Below are 17,514 nucleotides of genomic sequence, written 5' to 3'. Positions count from 1 at the left end.
AGTTAAACACAATATTCATGACTAGTTAAATATAATTGCTCTCTATTTTGTTAAGAATTATCTAGTCTACGGATTACAAAAAACAACATTTAAACTAAAACAGCAGCATTATTAAAACAAAGTGGCAAAAAATAAACAATTTGTAATTTTCATATAATAATACACTTACTAGACATTCTGTCAAAAAGCCTTCAGTCAGCCTATTTTTTACCTTTATATGAAAAATGTGACTAAAATAATCATCAGTTGCAAACATATTTAATTGCCCAAGTTATATATATTTATAGAAAATCCTTAGCTCTCAAATGATTCAAGTATTAATTCTGTAACTTTTATACAGCTGGACATACACAGCTATTCCAGTGGCATCCAAGGACAAGGCCATGTTAATTGCTGCTGCAACTCAGCAGTGTCTGTAGGCCATTCTGACTCATAGTCTTAGTTCAAACAGCACTGTGAATAATGTGCAACATATCTATACAGTAGCAGCATATAATTATTGTCTTATACAGCACAGAACGCAGATTCCTAGACAAAAACCTGGAAAATCTAGCAAAAGCAAGAATTTTACTTCATCACTGGTGTTGCCTCTGCATAAACCCAACTCGTAACTCACCGAAAATAAGTTAGAAAAATAAGTTCAAGCCCAACTAAGGTACATTCCTGGTAAAGCAATGACATATCCATGGACGGACAGGTGCAGTTTGGATTTGGTTGATTTTCTTAGATTGTAAGTAATCGTAGATGAGCGTTTCAACTATCTTTGTCTTGTAGCTAAATATATAACTAAAGCTTCAGAAAACTTTTTTGGGTTGGTTCTTATGGCAGAGAAATCCTGTGCGCTTCTTTTACATACATGTCAAATTGTATATAGCCTTCTCTAAATTACTTTCTACTCTACAGTCATTATGAACTGGGGGTCAGTTTGGTCTGGTTTTCCCAATCCACCTACCAATGTCCTCTATGGGAAAGTGCGCAAACTGAATTGGTGTTACAAGACAAAGAATTGAGTGTCATTATGAGAGTTATACTTGTGAAACCTTTCGTAACCACCATCAGAAATACTTGTATTCAAATGTGCTGTCCCTCTGACTGTACATGCCATCTGTCAGCTGGAGTGAGAGGCTGGCTATCTGACTGCAGGCTGTGACAGATGACTCAATTCAGAGCATTTCCAGAGGTTCGCCATCATGTCACTCTCCTTACTGTGCTCATTTATTACCCAGAAGCATTAGAGCTCGGCTACATCTCCAAACCATCACACCCAAGTGCTTTCAAATTCTGAGATAGTATTTTACTTCTATGGGGTATTAAGTGTTGACGCGTAACATATTTAGATCGTCATGTTACCTTTTATGGTTTTGAAAATGCTATACACAATGAAAAAAACACTCTGAGTCTTCCCTTCCTTTGCTCTCTGTGCCAAGTCACTCCACCTTCAGAGCGCTATCACAACACATCCCGCTAAAGAAACTACTGTACATGATATTACGTTTGTCAAGTTGTTGTGTACAGTTTGCATCATGCTTTTGTAAATTCATAGAGAATTGTTCAGCTTGTGGGCTGAGCAATGGACAGAATCTTACAGCTAATCGTAAGGACGGTTCAAATAGGCCCCGTCAAGCAGAGATCGTTGGATTACTCAAACATGCATGGATAACATCTAAAACCCTCTTCAGGCATGTTTTTGTTGAGGGAAAAACATGACGAATCGTAGAATACTCCAAAAAGTCAATAATACTGCCTCTTTAATTTCGTCTTTTCTCTTGCTTTGGGGCACGCGATGAAATGGTGATGCAATAACTACGGATGTAATCATGATTTTCAATTTTGTGCAGCTTGTTAATTGCGTTGAGATGAGAGGTTGTGAGATTGTTCGCCCGACAGCTCTTGTCAGGAGTCATCAGTGTCTACTCTTCACCCAGGCATGCAGCCCCGTGATGGTTCTGTCTAGACCAGGGCTCCCTCCAGCTCAGAAGAAACACAGGATGACTGTGAAATATGACTACAGAGATGGGGTGTGATTGGTTGTCTATTGGTCAGGGTGTGGCTCATATGAGGAGATAGAAGATGGGGAGGGATTCATTTGATTTGAATTTCGAGAATGGAAAAATTATGACATCTTCATTCTGGGATCACTCTTGCTAAGGGTGGGACAAGACACAATTGCCATAAGATGAGACATGAGACAAGATGAGATTTAGACATTGTTTAGAATAAATACATTTTGCTATACAGGTGATTTTTTAAATTTTTTTTTTCATATTTTGTAAGGCTGATGTTTTTTTGAACTATAGATTTAAGAAGTGTAACTCACCAGTGTGTTTTTTGTCTGTACCAGATATAAACGCAATGTACCACAATCTCACAAGATCTGGTAGCACGAGATCTTGTGGAACGAGATCTTGTCTTGTCCCCAGTCGAATACCTACTGATTGGTTGAACTTGTGGAGAAAGCTGACAGATCAAACTTCTCTTGAATAGAAAGAAAAGCCTAGGCATGTTTCCCACGCACAAATCCACAACACATCCCAAACAAAATCGTTATATTTGTGCTAAAATATAGTAGTAGCCAATGTATGATCATCACTGGCGCCAAGCTCATTTTGGCCTCCACAAACCTCCATGCTGCCCTGGGATTGGTTCAACAGCTCAAGCCCACTGGTGTATTCAAGCTCAAATGCAACAGTGGGAACAGTTTGTGAAGATTGACATACTCAAAGCTAAACTAAGCAAAGAACAGTATTCACACACACACATTCAAACCCAACAGCATCATAGTTAAAATTCTTAGAACCTGCAGTCATTTCTCTTATCAATAAAAACAACTAAAATACTACTAACTAAACTACAACTAACAACTAAAATATTCAAATTATCTTCTAAATGTTGCTTTGAATTGGTATCAAAAAGAGCACAGTCCCTTTCAATCTTCAGGCCTTTCTTACTGAATCTCAAACCTAATGAGTAATTTCTAGTGATTTCACTGAGGAGAAATTCGCTTCTCAAGGCAACTTTTAAAATACAAGTCCAAAAAGTATATTTAGCGCATCATCATTCACACAACCCAAATCAAACCTAATATCACAGTTACATGTCTTCTGATCGATCCACCACTAATATCTGCAAAGAAAATTTTAAATAAAATAAATTAAAAATAAAGTCAGCAATTGATAAATATCACAGATCTTGAATACTGATCAGCCCATCATTAATTAAACAGCTAGTGGTCAATGCCCGATCTCATCTGACCTCTGAAGCTAAGTAGGGTTGGGTCTAGTTATTACTTGGATGGGGGACTGCTGCGGCTACCAGGAATGTGCTGTGGTTGTGTCCTTAGGCAAGGTACTTCACCCACATTGCCTTGTGTGACAGTGGTGTGTGTGTGTGTGTGTGTGTGTGGGGGGTGGTGGTTGGAGAGTCTAATGGCGCAGATTGGGACGGCAGCTAAGGTTAGTACAGTAGCGAGTGTGGAGTGAATGAATAATGCACTGCAGTGTGTTCACGATACTAAAACAAAAAACTTGGAAAAACGCTTGATACGGGTGTTGATAAAGCTCAAAATTACTCTAAAACTGTTCAAAAAAGGTTTTAGTATAGATTAGTATCTGATTTTCGATACTTTTGACAGCCCTACTGTAAAGTGTTCTGGGTGTTTCTCTATATAAATCCAATGCTTTATTACTGTCTTTATAAATTGAAAATCATTTTACTCCCTTTTCACAACTAGCTCCAAAATTTCCTTCACTAGCCTCCAAGAACATCTTCCACACTCTTATCTCCAGAGGGTTTTCACTACATAAATATGCATTCATCATCTTGAGTAGTTTGTCAGAGGCTGTGAACTCCAGCCGCTAAGTTCTTTCTGAGAGAAGACATAAAACACACTTTGTCTCAACTCTTTCACATCACAGAGGCTGAACCCGCTCTCACCTCACTGCTCCTTTGATGAACCTAAGTTATCTTGTCAACCAGATGCCCAAGTAATTTTAAAGTTCTTCTTTGCTTCACAAATTACCCTCGACTTTAAGAGTTTTTCCTCACTGGACGTTTTTAATGAAGCCACAATCGTATAAATATTCAAACTTTCGCTTACAAGGCTATTAAAATCCTTTTACGCTGCTGAATTATTGAAGAAAGTGGAATATCTGTCTTGGATAGCATTGGGGACATCATTAGGAGACTGCCGTACAAAAAGGCACAAGACTTTCAAAGTACTAGTGAGGTTTCAAAAGCACAGTTTTTGGGGAGGATTTAAACACACCTCAATATGCAAGGAGGTTATTCAAACGTGTATGAGGATAACACGCTTAATTTTTAATGACCGAATATTGCAGTATGTCACAATATAAATGATGTTTTTTTGTGCTTAAATGCATCATTCATTTTTGCCGGAGCACTAAGCATGAAATTAAATTTAGATTAGTTTACATAATAGATAGACTAGCATTTGTCCATTGAAATGTCTTTCTTTTTGGTCAATTTACTCTAGCACCGTAGCAGCATTTAAGATAATGAATGTTTTGTATAATTATGTAAAAAAAAAATCCAAGAAAGATCACATGATGAACGGTTTAATAACGGACTGAACAAATTGTTTAATTTTCAGTTTAAAATAAAAAAAACAATTATACTTTGTATAAATGTCATTAGTATATAATTGTATCTGTTTGTTTAAATCGTTGCAGCTAAAATGACTCATACACAACCTATGCCATTCTTCAAGTCTCTGCTCCTTAAGCTATTTCAAAAGTAAACATGTGAGATATCAATGCATTATGTACAACTTCATTTTCATTACAAAAACCTTAACAGTTATAATCAAATAAAGCCTCACACCCCCATCTTGACATGAAAGGTCAACCAAAAATAGCCAATGGTGCATTCTTAATCAATACATCTATACTTTAATGTACCAGCATGCAACCGAAGAACTAAATGCCTGAGTTATTTTTACCCACACCTCGGATAACCTAGTATCCAAATGTACTGTTAAGAGATAACATCTATTTGAGCGCAGTGCAGCTATAATGATTTAATTTGCTTATCTGTTGACAGTTCATAGGCCTACATGTTAACAGCTGTGGCATGCTAAGAAAACTAACCCTGATGCCCTAGTCTTGTATTTGCACTAAATTAAACGTTCTATCTTTATTTATTCAAGATCAAAAGCATTAGTTAGCGTCCTGCTGAGTATGGACGCCTCAGGTCATGATTATTGCTCCCAACCACAACAAACGCTATTAGCTAACAAGCGCTAATGCTGCAGGTGCTTAATGCATATGTATGAATGTGAATTAATAAGCACGGAGGATGCATTTTAACATGTTAGCGAGGTTTGTAATGAGTGCATATGTGATCTCTCAGTGTGGGAAGTAGAGAAGTTGTTTATTTTTTTTTTTTTTTTTTTTTTTTATGCCTTTGCGAATGAGACCTATATTTAGATCAAAGAGTTCGTGATGTCAGAGCTCTGTCTTGGCCCCAATAGAAACATCAGCTATGTTCATTCACTGCATAAATCTGTACCTCACTTGTCAGACTTATTTCTACAAAGTTTTATATTATAACCAGCACCTTGGCGAATCATGCACAATGTCTAGACTGGAAAATAAGAGGGTTATTCATATGACGTGACGAGTTTTCTAAGATGGAAAATGGTTGTGAATATTTTATCACACAAGAAAATTACTGACATTTAATCACAGCTTCATTAACTAATCATTTAATCCATCATTTACTCAATACTCAATAACTTGTGTGAGCCATGTTTTATTCAACTATAAGCCTTATGAACCATGTACACATAGGGATGGGGAAATAAGCAATAACATTGTTTATCGTGATAAAAATGGTAAACAATAATTGTTCATTGGAGATTTTATACAATTGTGCTAACTGCCAACAGAGATAATCGCCATTACATCACCAGAATGTGCAGAAAAAAAAAAACCCACAGGGGAGTCGACAGGGGGGACAAAGAGGTCTGTTGTCCCGGGGTTTCAAGGCCCAGAATTGGCCTCTTGTCCTATAAATTTGTATTAGAGGGAGGCCCATGTGAGACTTCTTGACCCGGGCCCCCAATTTGCAGTTGACGGCTCTGCTCTTCCAGAATATTCTTTGCTAGCTTGTAGTTGTTTTCACTGATAATAAAGTACAATACTATAACAGTTCTTTAAAAATCAAACTTATTCATAAGATTAAAATTCTAATTAATCATATCCATAACATTTTAAACTGTAAATAAGTTTAAAAATTATCGTGATATAATCGTTAATTGCAATTATTTTGGCCATAATAATCGTGACACTAAATTTCAATCTCGTCCCATGTCTATATACACATGCATAGTCAGCCTGTGGAGAACTGTTGTCTTCAAATAAATTGGTCTAAACTAGGTCCTCTGTTGTAACTAATGATCACAAGACATACAAAAAAGTCTGTTTCTGAAACTTTATAAACCGCTAAGTTATTTGAACACTGGGCTGAATCGAATTTAAGTATGCTTTTGGGGCTTATATTAACAACCTCGTTATGGATATTAGTTCCCACACTGGTTAGCCTCCGCGATGCCTTTGAACTCTTAATGGAAATGGAAAAGTGGAAGTACTGGAACCAGAGTGAACTTGAAGTGGGTGGGACTGTTGAGCTCCGTACTATACACAATATTCAAACCTGATATTTTGTGTTTAGTTCAGAGTTGACACCTTTAATGATTCTCGTAACTGTTTATGTGTTATTGTTAATGTAAATGCTTTTGTATGTGACAATTGGTTGCAATGCCGACAAGTTGATGTGAAGATTCTATACATCAGTTATTTGTTTGTTTTGGAGACTGGCTGTTGTTTTGCTCTAGTTTTGACATGAGTTACAGCCTACAGTAACTCTTGTGCTCAATAAACAAATAACAACCAGAAGAAATGTGTTTTCTTACACCGGAAGCTACATTACTTTCAAAAAGCAATTCATATTATTGATTTTTCGATAATCTGCCCACCTTGATTATGCTAGCTGTTTATCTGTCATGGTTCAGCATCATTGTGAGAGTCAGGACTAAGAGGGAAGGGCCAACAGCTCAAAGTTAAAGGTACAGCACTTTCCTGTCTCCACTGAGATTGCTTTGCCTGGAATGTTAAACATATCTAGTATCTTGCATTAAATTTCACTGTTTCAATTGCTCAGTAATACCCTGTTAAACATGTCCTGTAACTTTGATAAAACGGATTAAGTTTAATGCCATACCGTGAAACATTCTAAGCAAAGAAATGTTAACTCTGAAGACAAGCAGATGACAGACCCTTCACCAGAAAAGTGCACATTTAAGCATGTTCTTCAATCATGGTTCAAATCAGGTAGAGGACCATTAAGTCGGTGTAACAGATCTATACTTGGTTACAAATAGTGTTACAATATCAGCGACATTTGTAGGACTTTGTGGCTGATAAATGCATCCCATTCTTCCACTTCACGAGAGAGAAGTAGACGGCATAGTGCTCCAGCCCTCCCAGAAGACATTACCACAAGCAATAAATCCTACTTCAACAGCAACGACCCCATTGAGAAAAGGACATGGTAACACAGACAGAAAGAAGGGGAAAGGAACAATGGTTCAAATGCCACAATCTGCACGCCTCGAAGCTACCCTTTATATCTCATGGTTAAGGGAAGACGCATGTTCAGTCCACCACACTCTCCAGAGACGAAAAGGAATAATTGCACCCCTCAATGTCATTAGGTGGTTTTTAAGTTATTTTACAAGTTTACAGTCACATGATATTTCAGCAATCAAACTGTGTCACCAAAGACAAATTATTTAATGTGACAAAAAGTCTGCAGAAAACAGACATTACAACAGCTTGCAGTTTTGCCACAGTTAGATCTTAAGACACGTGAAGGACAACCACATCACACACTTGCCGTCTTCCGTCTTCGTGTATATTATCTCTGCAGTGCAAACTGGAGGTAAGAAGAATACTAGTCACTGCACCAATGATGATGAATGTCCCACAGCTTTTTGAGCCATCACTAGGCAACGACACCTTGCACAGTCCGGCTACTCTGATTGGCTGCTGTAAAGTTTATCGCAAGTTGATATGAGGTTTTGGAGCTGCAACATGGCAAATGGTCATAACAGAATCACACTGACCTTGGACATAAGGACTGCCATGACAAATAAAAGTGCTACTGAGGCGACAAGTTCCTGAACTCGTAAAGAGACAAGTTGGGTTTAAAATCCTACCATACATACATGTTATGGATCTGAATTTTGTGTCCAATGCAACCCAAACTCCAGCAACTGGTTAAAACAATATGCCTACTCTCTTAGTTTCATAGGGAATAGAAAGGTTATGAATATTCATGGAATTACCAACAATATGCTTTGACTAGCTCTCTTGTGCCCCTCAAACAAAACACGGGCCCCTACATGGCCCCTAGCTGAAATGTGCCAAACCTCCCACTGTGTTGTATGCAAACCAGCAATACAGAACCAGAGAATTCCAACATTCCTAAATTAGGAACCATGTAATTTAGTTATTCCGATGATATGATAGTCAACAGTGTAGCATCACAAACACTCAGAGCCAGCTGGATCGCATGGACATGGTTTGGAGTATTTCATCATTAGCGTTCTTTCATGGATGGTAATTACACTCAAGTCTTGGAAGAAAAGCTTGAATCAAATTCAGCAGGCTACTCATTTATCAAACATACTTCAAATGACCACAACAGTCATGCATTTGTACACATTTTCTGGCAGTACTACAGTCTTAGTAGTTTTTTTTTATCACAGTATCAGAAATGGGTACATAATTCCATATACTCAAGTGCATTTACTTGAGTTAATTTTTACGTAAAGAAATATTTGGAATGTTTTTCTGATATCGCACTTTCACTCCCACTTGAGTAATATATTTTTCAGTGTAACACTTTTGGGTAAAATTAATTAGTCTTACCACTGCAAGTAAGTGACGATATTACATTATTTCAAGATTTGTGTTTCTTGCATCACTCCTTCAGATACCGTTTCATTTTTTCTCACTTTTCTGGTCCATCTTTTGAAAATATGATATAGAGATGGGACAATGTGGATTTTTTTAACCGATATCCAATCTGCTGTGGCCAATAACCAATATTTACTGATACCAGTACCCAGCTTTTAAAACTCATAGGGAGGCCCACAGATTTATCTTAAGTAACAAACACAAATAAACTTCTCATGTTTGTAAAAATTATAACAATGCATTTTAATAAGATCTAAAATCATTTGACTCATTAGTCTGTTCAAAAAGGTCACAGAGAGAATGAAAAAATATCGTAAAAAAATATTAGTATTGAATATCTGTATCAAGTATTAATATCAGACAATGCCGATAGCGAAAAATCAGTACCGACATCGGCCAATGCGATGCTTGAACCGATATATCGCCCATCCCTAACATCCTATTTTGTACATTATTACTCATTTATTCTTGAGCAGTTTACCCCGTACAACACATGTTTACTCTTACTTTTCTACTTCAAGCACCACTTTGTACATCCATTTGAGTAACGGTATTTGAAGTAATGTTACTACACTTGAGTACAGTTCTTGTCTGCTCTTCCCCCCTCTGCTCACTCTAATGCTCTGTCTCCATATCACTTGTATGTATCAGCACGCTCAGCTTATTCTCCAGAGACCCAGCCCTTCTTACCTCGGGCCGGAGCTTTCCCGTGGGACGTCCCGGTCACATATCCACTGCTCCATCAGGAAACCCCCACAGCACTAATAGAGCTACCCCCCGCCTCATCTCACAGTAATCAAATACCTGACATCAGTCAAGCATGAAGGGGCTGAGTGAGGAGCTAGGCTAACTGTAGGTATGTGTACGTGCTATTGTGATCACTGTTGGAGCTCTGTGGGGGGAGTGGGCCGGGCGGTAAATATCAAACTGAAGGTCAAAGGTCAGACCCCCTAGTGGATATAGCGTCTGGGGGGAAGTACTAAACATAAGACATGTGTCACGGTCTTTATAATCTATAGCGCATGCGTGGGTTGTTTCAATTTCTGCTGTTCTGTTAATAAAGCGAAATAAAGACATAACTGTAATGTGATTTTATATGGGATAATTCCAGTGTTGCAACAGCGACTGTAGAAAACATTAATTCAAATGGCCAATTGACAACAAATAAGCATATTGGATATTTTATTAACTTGTGGAGATGTAGGATTTAAAAAAATAATTTTCCTTTAGCTCTTATTTTGACATATGTCCATTATATTATTAAAGGGCCCATGTTACACTATTTTCTGATCTATGTTGTCATGCTGTGTTGTGTTTTGTTTCATTCACACATGTTTAACACACAAACCCTGCATATTTAGGCTATGTTCTTCTCAAACTGTCCCACCTTATCATGTCATGTGGTAAAACAGGAAGTGCTCCACTGTGTTTTTAAACTTTAAACATCTTCACTAGAATCAGTTGGATAATTTCAGCTCTGGAATTTCAAATCTCTGCTGAACAAAAGAGAAAAGACAGCAGTTAACTACCGCTTCATGTCATCACAAGGTGGAACAGAGCATTTTGAGCTTTACCAAGGTAAATTGCAGATGCCAAAATAAACTTACTGCATCTATGTATAGCCTAGATGCACAACAATTCATAACAACATGAAGAGGTAGTGGTACCAAACTGTCTATTAAAAAATGTTCAACTTGGAGGTCGGCCAGAGCAAGAAGTAGTAGCAAAACATGAACTTGAAAATATTTTCAGGGATATGATACATCATTACTTTTGAGTAACTCACCAAGTATTCCTCCATTTTCCATTCCATTTTCTTCTGCTTTATCCGGGGCCGCGGTCCCTAGGGAGGTGTCCAGGAGGCATCCGGAATGCATGCCCAAGCCACCTCAACTGACTCCTCTCGACGTGGAGGAGCAGTGGCTCTACTCCGAGCTCCTCCCGTGTGACTCCCCCTTGAACTGCCACCTTATCGTGGTGGGGGAGTTTGCGTACCCGAATGATCCTAGAAGCTATGTTGCCTGGGGCATTATGCCTCTGGTAGGGTCTCCCATGGCAAACAGGTCCTAGGTGACGGGTCAGACAAAGAGCAGTTCCCAATACCCTTATGACGAGCAGAAAAACAAGGACCGTGACATCGCCCGGTATGGTGCAGCCGGGGCCCCACCCTGGAGCCAGGCCTGGGGTTGGGGCTCGAATGCGAGTGCCTGATGGCCGGGCCTTTGCCCATGGGGCCCAGCCGGGCTCAGCCCGAAAGGACGACGTGGGTCCGCCCTCCTGTGGGCACACCACCAGCAGAGGGTCTCATAGGTATCGGGTGCGAAGAGAACTAGGCAGCAGTCGAACACAGGTGTCTCGACTACCCGGTCCACAGACACAGCATCTGGCTGTCTGGATGTGGAACCAAGTATTCCTCTGTACACTAAATATTTAGCAAGTAAGAGTACCAAATTACTCCTACTACTAAAGCATTACCACACTATCTAATTTATGAACTTAATAGTGTGGGTGGCATTTTGTGGGAGAGGTTAGCAGCCAGAAGGCCATTTGTCCCCTCACTGTTGTGCTCTGACCTTTCTGTGCAGTCTGCATGTTCTTCCCTGTCTTTCCTTCTCTCTCTTTCCAGCACGCCAGCATTCCTCCCTCAGCCATACACAGTGTCTGGGTCAATGTGTGAAGGAATTGTGACTGAATACAATTAGGTCCAGGTGATACAGTGATAAAAAGCCAATCTGCTTTTTTGGTCCTATCGTCATATTGTGGTTCATATTTCTCTATTTAATTCAGCTGTCTGCACAAACGTATTCACCTTTTTGCACCCACTTCTCCTATTGCATACTTCTGTAAGGCTCTGAGTGAGCGACAGCTGGATTTAACAAATCATAGTGACGTCTGAACAAGGGCTGGGCAATTAATCAAAGTAATTAGATTCATTTGTGTTTTAATAATCAAGATTTTGAAAAATTGGAAAATTATGAAAATGAGGATTATTATGAAATAAGTTTACTCATGACATTCTTACTTACAAAGCAGGGTTATTTTGCAATTAAACAATTGGCTTTGTAAAAAAAAATTTGATTCTAATTCAAACAATTAAACTTGAGATTACATATCTATACAAAGTGAAGGGCATTAACAATCTCTTTTAAAATATGATATAGAGGTTTCCCTGTTTGAAAGACTAGCAGTTCCTGCTCTGACTTCGATTAAAATCAATAAAAATCGTAGGCATCCAGCATGTGCATTTTTACTCATATTGATTAATTTAATTTAATTTTGTGTTATTAAAGGCAAAAAATGGCTTTCAGTATTCCCTGAAAATAAACAATGCACATTTTAATCTCCATTTAACACAAAAAGAATTTGTTCCTCCAAAGTCTTAACTCTAAGTATATCCTTTTACTGACAGAGGATTACCTCTTAATTAAAAAGCCCCAAGCTGATCATTGACAATTAAAAATGACAAAATCTCAATTAAAATGTGATTAATTGCACAGCTTCCTCTATGTTATAAAGGTGGTGATGACGATACTGATGATGCCATATATAGAGTGATATGTGGTTTAATCTCACTAATGTACAGTACCGTGAAGGTGATATCCTCCTGTGATGTCACTAGTGTCCGAGTTACCACGTGCTGTAATGAGTAACCAGTCAGCATGATGTCAGGGTGACTTCAGACTCTTAAGAATAACAAGAGCAAGAATGTCCACAACAGGGCTCAAAGTATCCTAAATATCTGGTGATCATGGAACAATGTCAGTCAGTGCTTATATGTCATCAGGGTATTGTAGCATTCGCGTGTAAGAAAACACACAAAATTTCTTCTGATGGGTTATTTTCTGAACACAAAAGGTACATAGGCCGTAACCCATGCCAAAACAAGAGCAAAACAACAGCAGTCTAAACTCACGAGAGCCAGTCTCCAAAACAGATCAGTAACTGACAAATAGAACCTCCATATCAACTTGTTGCCAAAGAAACAAAGTGTCACATACAAAAGCAGTTACATTAACAACAACACATAAACATTTACAAGAACAACAAAAGGTGTCAACTCTGAGCTAATCACAAAATATAAGATCATTACACTATATTCATCTTTGAAAAGCAAGCAGAGATTAACCAAAATAGCCAAATGTTAACAGCTAAACAAATGGTTATGCAACGGCAAATTCAGCAGATCCATTGCATGGAGCTAACATATAGGTAAGTGCCATTTACAACTTCATTGAATTGATCTTGGCTTTGGCCCAAAAATCCATCTGGGATCTAATACACTAGATAGGACCAGTGACAGGTTATTGTCCCTCAAAATTAGCCCATAAATCTCTTCTGCAATCCACCTCTACACCTCCTACCTCTCATGTTTTCTATGGTAGGGGTTATTAAAACACATTTAGATGTTAATTATGATCTACCTTTTTACCCTCACCTATGGTCATGAGCTTTGGGTAACGACTGAAAGGACAAGATACAAGCGGCTGAAATGAGTTTCCTCTGCAGGGTGGCTGGGTGCACCGTTAGAGATAGGGTGAGGAGCTCAGTCATATGGGGGGGAGCTCAGAGTAGAGCCGCTGCTCCTCCACGTTGAGAGGAGCCAGCTGGGGTGGCTCGTGCATCTGTTTAGGATGCCTCCTGGACACCTCTGTGGGGAGGTGTTCTGGGCATGTCCCACCAGGAGGAGGCCCCGGGGAAGACCCAGGACACGCTGGAAGTACTATGTCTCTCAGCTGGCCTGGGAACACCTTGGGTCCCACCGGAGGAGCTGGAGGACATGTCTGGGAGTCCCTGCTTAGATTGCTGCCTCCGCAATCTGGCCTCTGATAAGTGGAAGAAAATGGATGGATGGATATGTCTATCCAATATGACTATATGACTGTACATATGTTTTTTATATATGTTATATATGTCTTCATCATTAATATGATGTTTTGTAGAAGAAATTAATTTACTAATTTACTAGAATAGGTAAAGTTAGTTTAATTACTTCTATTAAAGCTATGGTACTTTACTGGATACAGAGTAGAGAATAACAAGAAAACATACTGACCAATTTCAACCCAATGAATCATAACTTGGTCAGCCCTATAGCTTATAGCAATCCTCCAAAAACAATAGCGTTAAACTCTGACAGATGTAACATGCCCCACCCACATGGTAACAGCAAAACCTGACTCCTGTATAGTGGCAATGCAAATATGAGACTCGTAGCATCTGTTCTGGTTGATAACACAGTAGCAGTATTATAAGTTTTATGCCAAAGCAGAGAACAATGCATTTTTGCTAGTGGGCTCTCTACTTCTGTATGTGTATGTGTGTTTGTGTAACAGCCAAGCAAAGGTTCACCTGAAGCCCAGCCACCTGCCATCTGTCAGCAGAAAGCACCACTCTGCTGTAGTACATCCAAGTACCCAGCTACACCTGCCATATATAACAACACAGCAAAACTTAGGCTATAGAGCTCACCAACAGAGAGCAAGAACATCAAAAGTGCTGTTTCAACTGTAAGAAAAAAGCATGCGTGGAAGGAAGAGGACATAAAAACAAATAACTTTTATGTTCAAAACCAGTATGTCCTGTACAGCATATATAGGCCTGTCACAAAAACAAATTTTAAAATGCGATATATTGTTGAAGTAAATATAGACAATAAATGATAATATTAAAACCAAACCACAAAGCGGAATTATGTCCAAAAAGTAATCTGAATGTATACTATTGATACAAAAAAATTAACTGCAATAAATACATAACAATATGCAACACTTAGGTAGTTAGTTTGTATCTACAATGAACCAACATTTCCCCACTAATACAAAGAAAAAGCACCCACGATGAATTTAGACCCCAAAAAGCTATTGTTCCATCTATCATGTGTTGAATGATAATAGGTATGAGACAAAATCTCGATCTCATGCCACAAGATTTCACAAGACAAAACTGTCACAAGATTGTGCACACATGAGAAAAATTTTCTCTTGAGATGTTGTTTTATCTGTCTACATCATGACTGAAGAAAAGGGATGTTGGAAAGTTAGGTTTCTTGAGAAGCTGTAGTTCCAAAAGCACTGCTACAATAACTACAAAAAATATTAATTATTTAATTAAAGTGGGCCCAAGTAAAAAATGACTAGGCCAAAATTATGAACTGAATCGCACAATTTATTTACTATACATAATGTCAGAATCTTATTTTTTCTCGTTCTCATCAACACAATCTCGTGTCTAGGTCAGGTTAATACTTAATTGTCTCTGTAGGGGACCCAGGGACTCATCTCCAGATTGTGCCGACACTGGTTAGGACTACCTTATCTGGAGCCTTCAATGGGTAATAAATATTTTAGGAGGAGAAATCTTAAGGAGTGATTCTGAACCACTGGGTGAAATGTCCCACTTTTTATAATGTACATTGCACAGGCTATTACTGTCTTATAAGGTCTTATAAGATTTGGTCTTAAATGAGTGCTTCTGGTGCTAAGACTTTCAAGCAGCTATTAAGACTCAATTCTCACATCATTATACATGCTAAGGTTGCCATATGCACAACTCACTCAAATGCAAATATAGTGTAAATTATGGGGTGAATGCATACATTACATAAGCAGAGAAGGCATACGCAGCTGATTATATGGCAACTACAGCTTGGCACTTACACGATCATTATAATGAATTTGCATTATGGAATTTTACAAAAGAAAAACTGTGAAAAGTGAAAAGGACACTAGACTTAATCAGTCAATTAAAATGCATATTAAGATTATCCTCATGCTCAGATCATTATTTATACAGGGGATAGGATTGTAGAAGGCTAATTTCAATCATTTATCCCATTCACTCTCACAAACTCTTACACCTAAGGGACGCAAATGGGTGGAGTGTCTTGCCCAAGGACTGCAATATGAATTGGTCAGAGCTTAGATCAAACCACCAACCTGTGCCAAAGCCACCACATTTGCCTTAAACAATCTGACTAAATAATGCATTCAGGGTTTTCATCTTTCTGCTTGTAGGTGCCATTTTAAGGGCTTTTCACCATTCAAAAATGTTTTGTTATGAATTGTTAATTGCCATGGCAACAGTGACACAGTATATTCATTGGTTTTCTCTGACTCCCGTGAATATACTGGCTGAAAAAAAACCCATAAATAATAATAGCTAGTTGTTATAATATAGTACATATACAATTGTATCTATGCGTAATTGGAGCTGCCTCAATCCTCAAAATACGTATCAAATAACATTCCAGACTACAATTTCTAATTTAAAACAAGGAGTGTCTTGAGATAAAATGGCCACAACCCTACACATACATGACGATGATGGATGGATTAATAATATTTCAACAAAAGCCAAATTGCACAAGGTAAATTTTAATAAAACGTTGAAATGATGGATTGCGCGCACAGCCAATAGTGCAAATACGCCTTCCATGTGTGTAGACGATCTTAATCCAGCTGCACTTCATTCATTCATTTGTTATTCCCTATGAAAGGCTACGGTTTGTGTAGAACGTAACGAGGGGGGGGAAACGCCATAAAACCGGGGTCTGTCTCAAGGTTACTTTTTGCGTCTTAATAGCCAGGGGATTTCAATCTGTGAGTGATCTGAAAGGCATCGTCTAAAGAGGGGGGCTGCCTGACGAGGGGAGCGAGTGAGCAGCCAGTCTGTGTTGTTGGGGGGCGGGGAGAAGGACGCGAATTTTGACTGGGCTTTTTTTTTTTTACGTTTAAGCAGCGAAATGGGTGAAAATTACGCACGGGTGTAAGTGAATGAGCCCGCATGGAATAAACGGTATCGTAGTGGTGATACACTGCTAAGGATTGTAAGCAAATGATGGAGGATTTGTGCAGGAGGGCGGTCACTGTTGCTGGTAGAGACAGGTGTCTATCCAAACACCGACATCGATTCGTCTTTACGCTCGTTAAAACACCATTCCCTTTACATTAACATAGACCACGCTGTAATTTACGTCTCCTCTCCAAACCGTACGCACACGAAGCTTCACGTTGGCTTTTTTGTAGCACTGGGACTTGATTACGGTCCGAACTTGCAACAGACAATAGCAACACAGCCTCGTTTCCTCCCATTTCCACAACCGAATCTCTACACGGTGCACTCCCGGACACTTACCGCGATGTGATGATGCTGTATTCCACTCAAAATGCGTATCCATTAAAGAAAGCGGCAGGAGAAGGGTGAAAGAAAACGCGAGCACCCCCACACTACTACGCTACTACTACTCCATGGGCTCCACGGCTCCGCTCTGGTCTGCGCTGGGGATCAAGCAGCGTGAGGGAGCATGAGGATGGATGCTGTGCCTGCCTTGTCGGGGGGCGGAGACAAGGCGCACACTCTCGCCTCTAGTGGAGCGGACCTAATTCTATGTAGGGGCTCCGTGTGTAAAGGCTAGTCCCTATAATGTTGGTATTCCCAGATGGACTGGCCTGGAGACCCCGGCGAGGTGTTTTTACGGAAGGGTGGATGCATAAGGGTTTTACGCACGCGATTTGCA

The 17,514-nt window shown here is 39.1% G+C and overlaps 1 protein-coding gene across 2 annotated transcripts in view; it reads right to left on the bottom strand.

The window, feature by feature from the left end:
- Window positions 1-17,272, bottom strand: part of plppr1 (phospholipid phosphatase related 1) — an 80,341-nt gene extending 63,069 nt beyond the window's left edge. For both annotated transcript variants that reach the window (XM_033976334.2, XM_033976333.2), the window contains exon 1: window positions 17,133-17,272. The gene's annotated coding sequence lies outside the window, so the exon portion shown is untranslated. The remainder of the gene's footprint in view (window positions 1-17,132) is intronic.
- Window positions 17,273-17,514: the final 242 nt, after the last annotated feature.

The sequence above is a fragment of the Periophthalmus magnuspinnatus genome, chromosome 12 (assembly GCF_009829125.3).
Source record: "Periophthalmus magnuspinnatus isolate fPerMag1 chromosome 12, fPerMag1.2.pri, whole genome shotgun sequence".
Lineage (NCBI taxonomy): Eukaryota > Metazoa > Chordata > Actinopteri > Gobiiformes > Gobiidae > Periophthalmus > Periophthalmus magnuspinnatus.
This window is presented reverse-complemented; position numbering and strand designations above follow the sequence as displayed.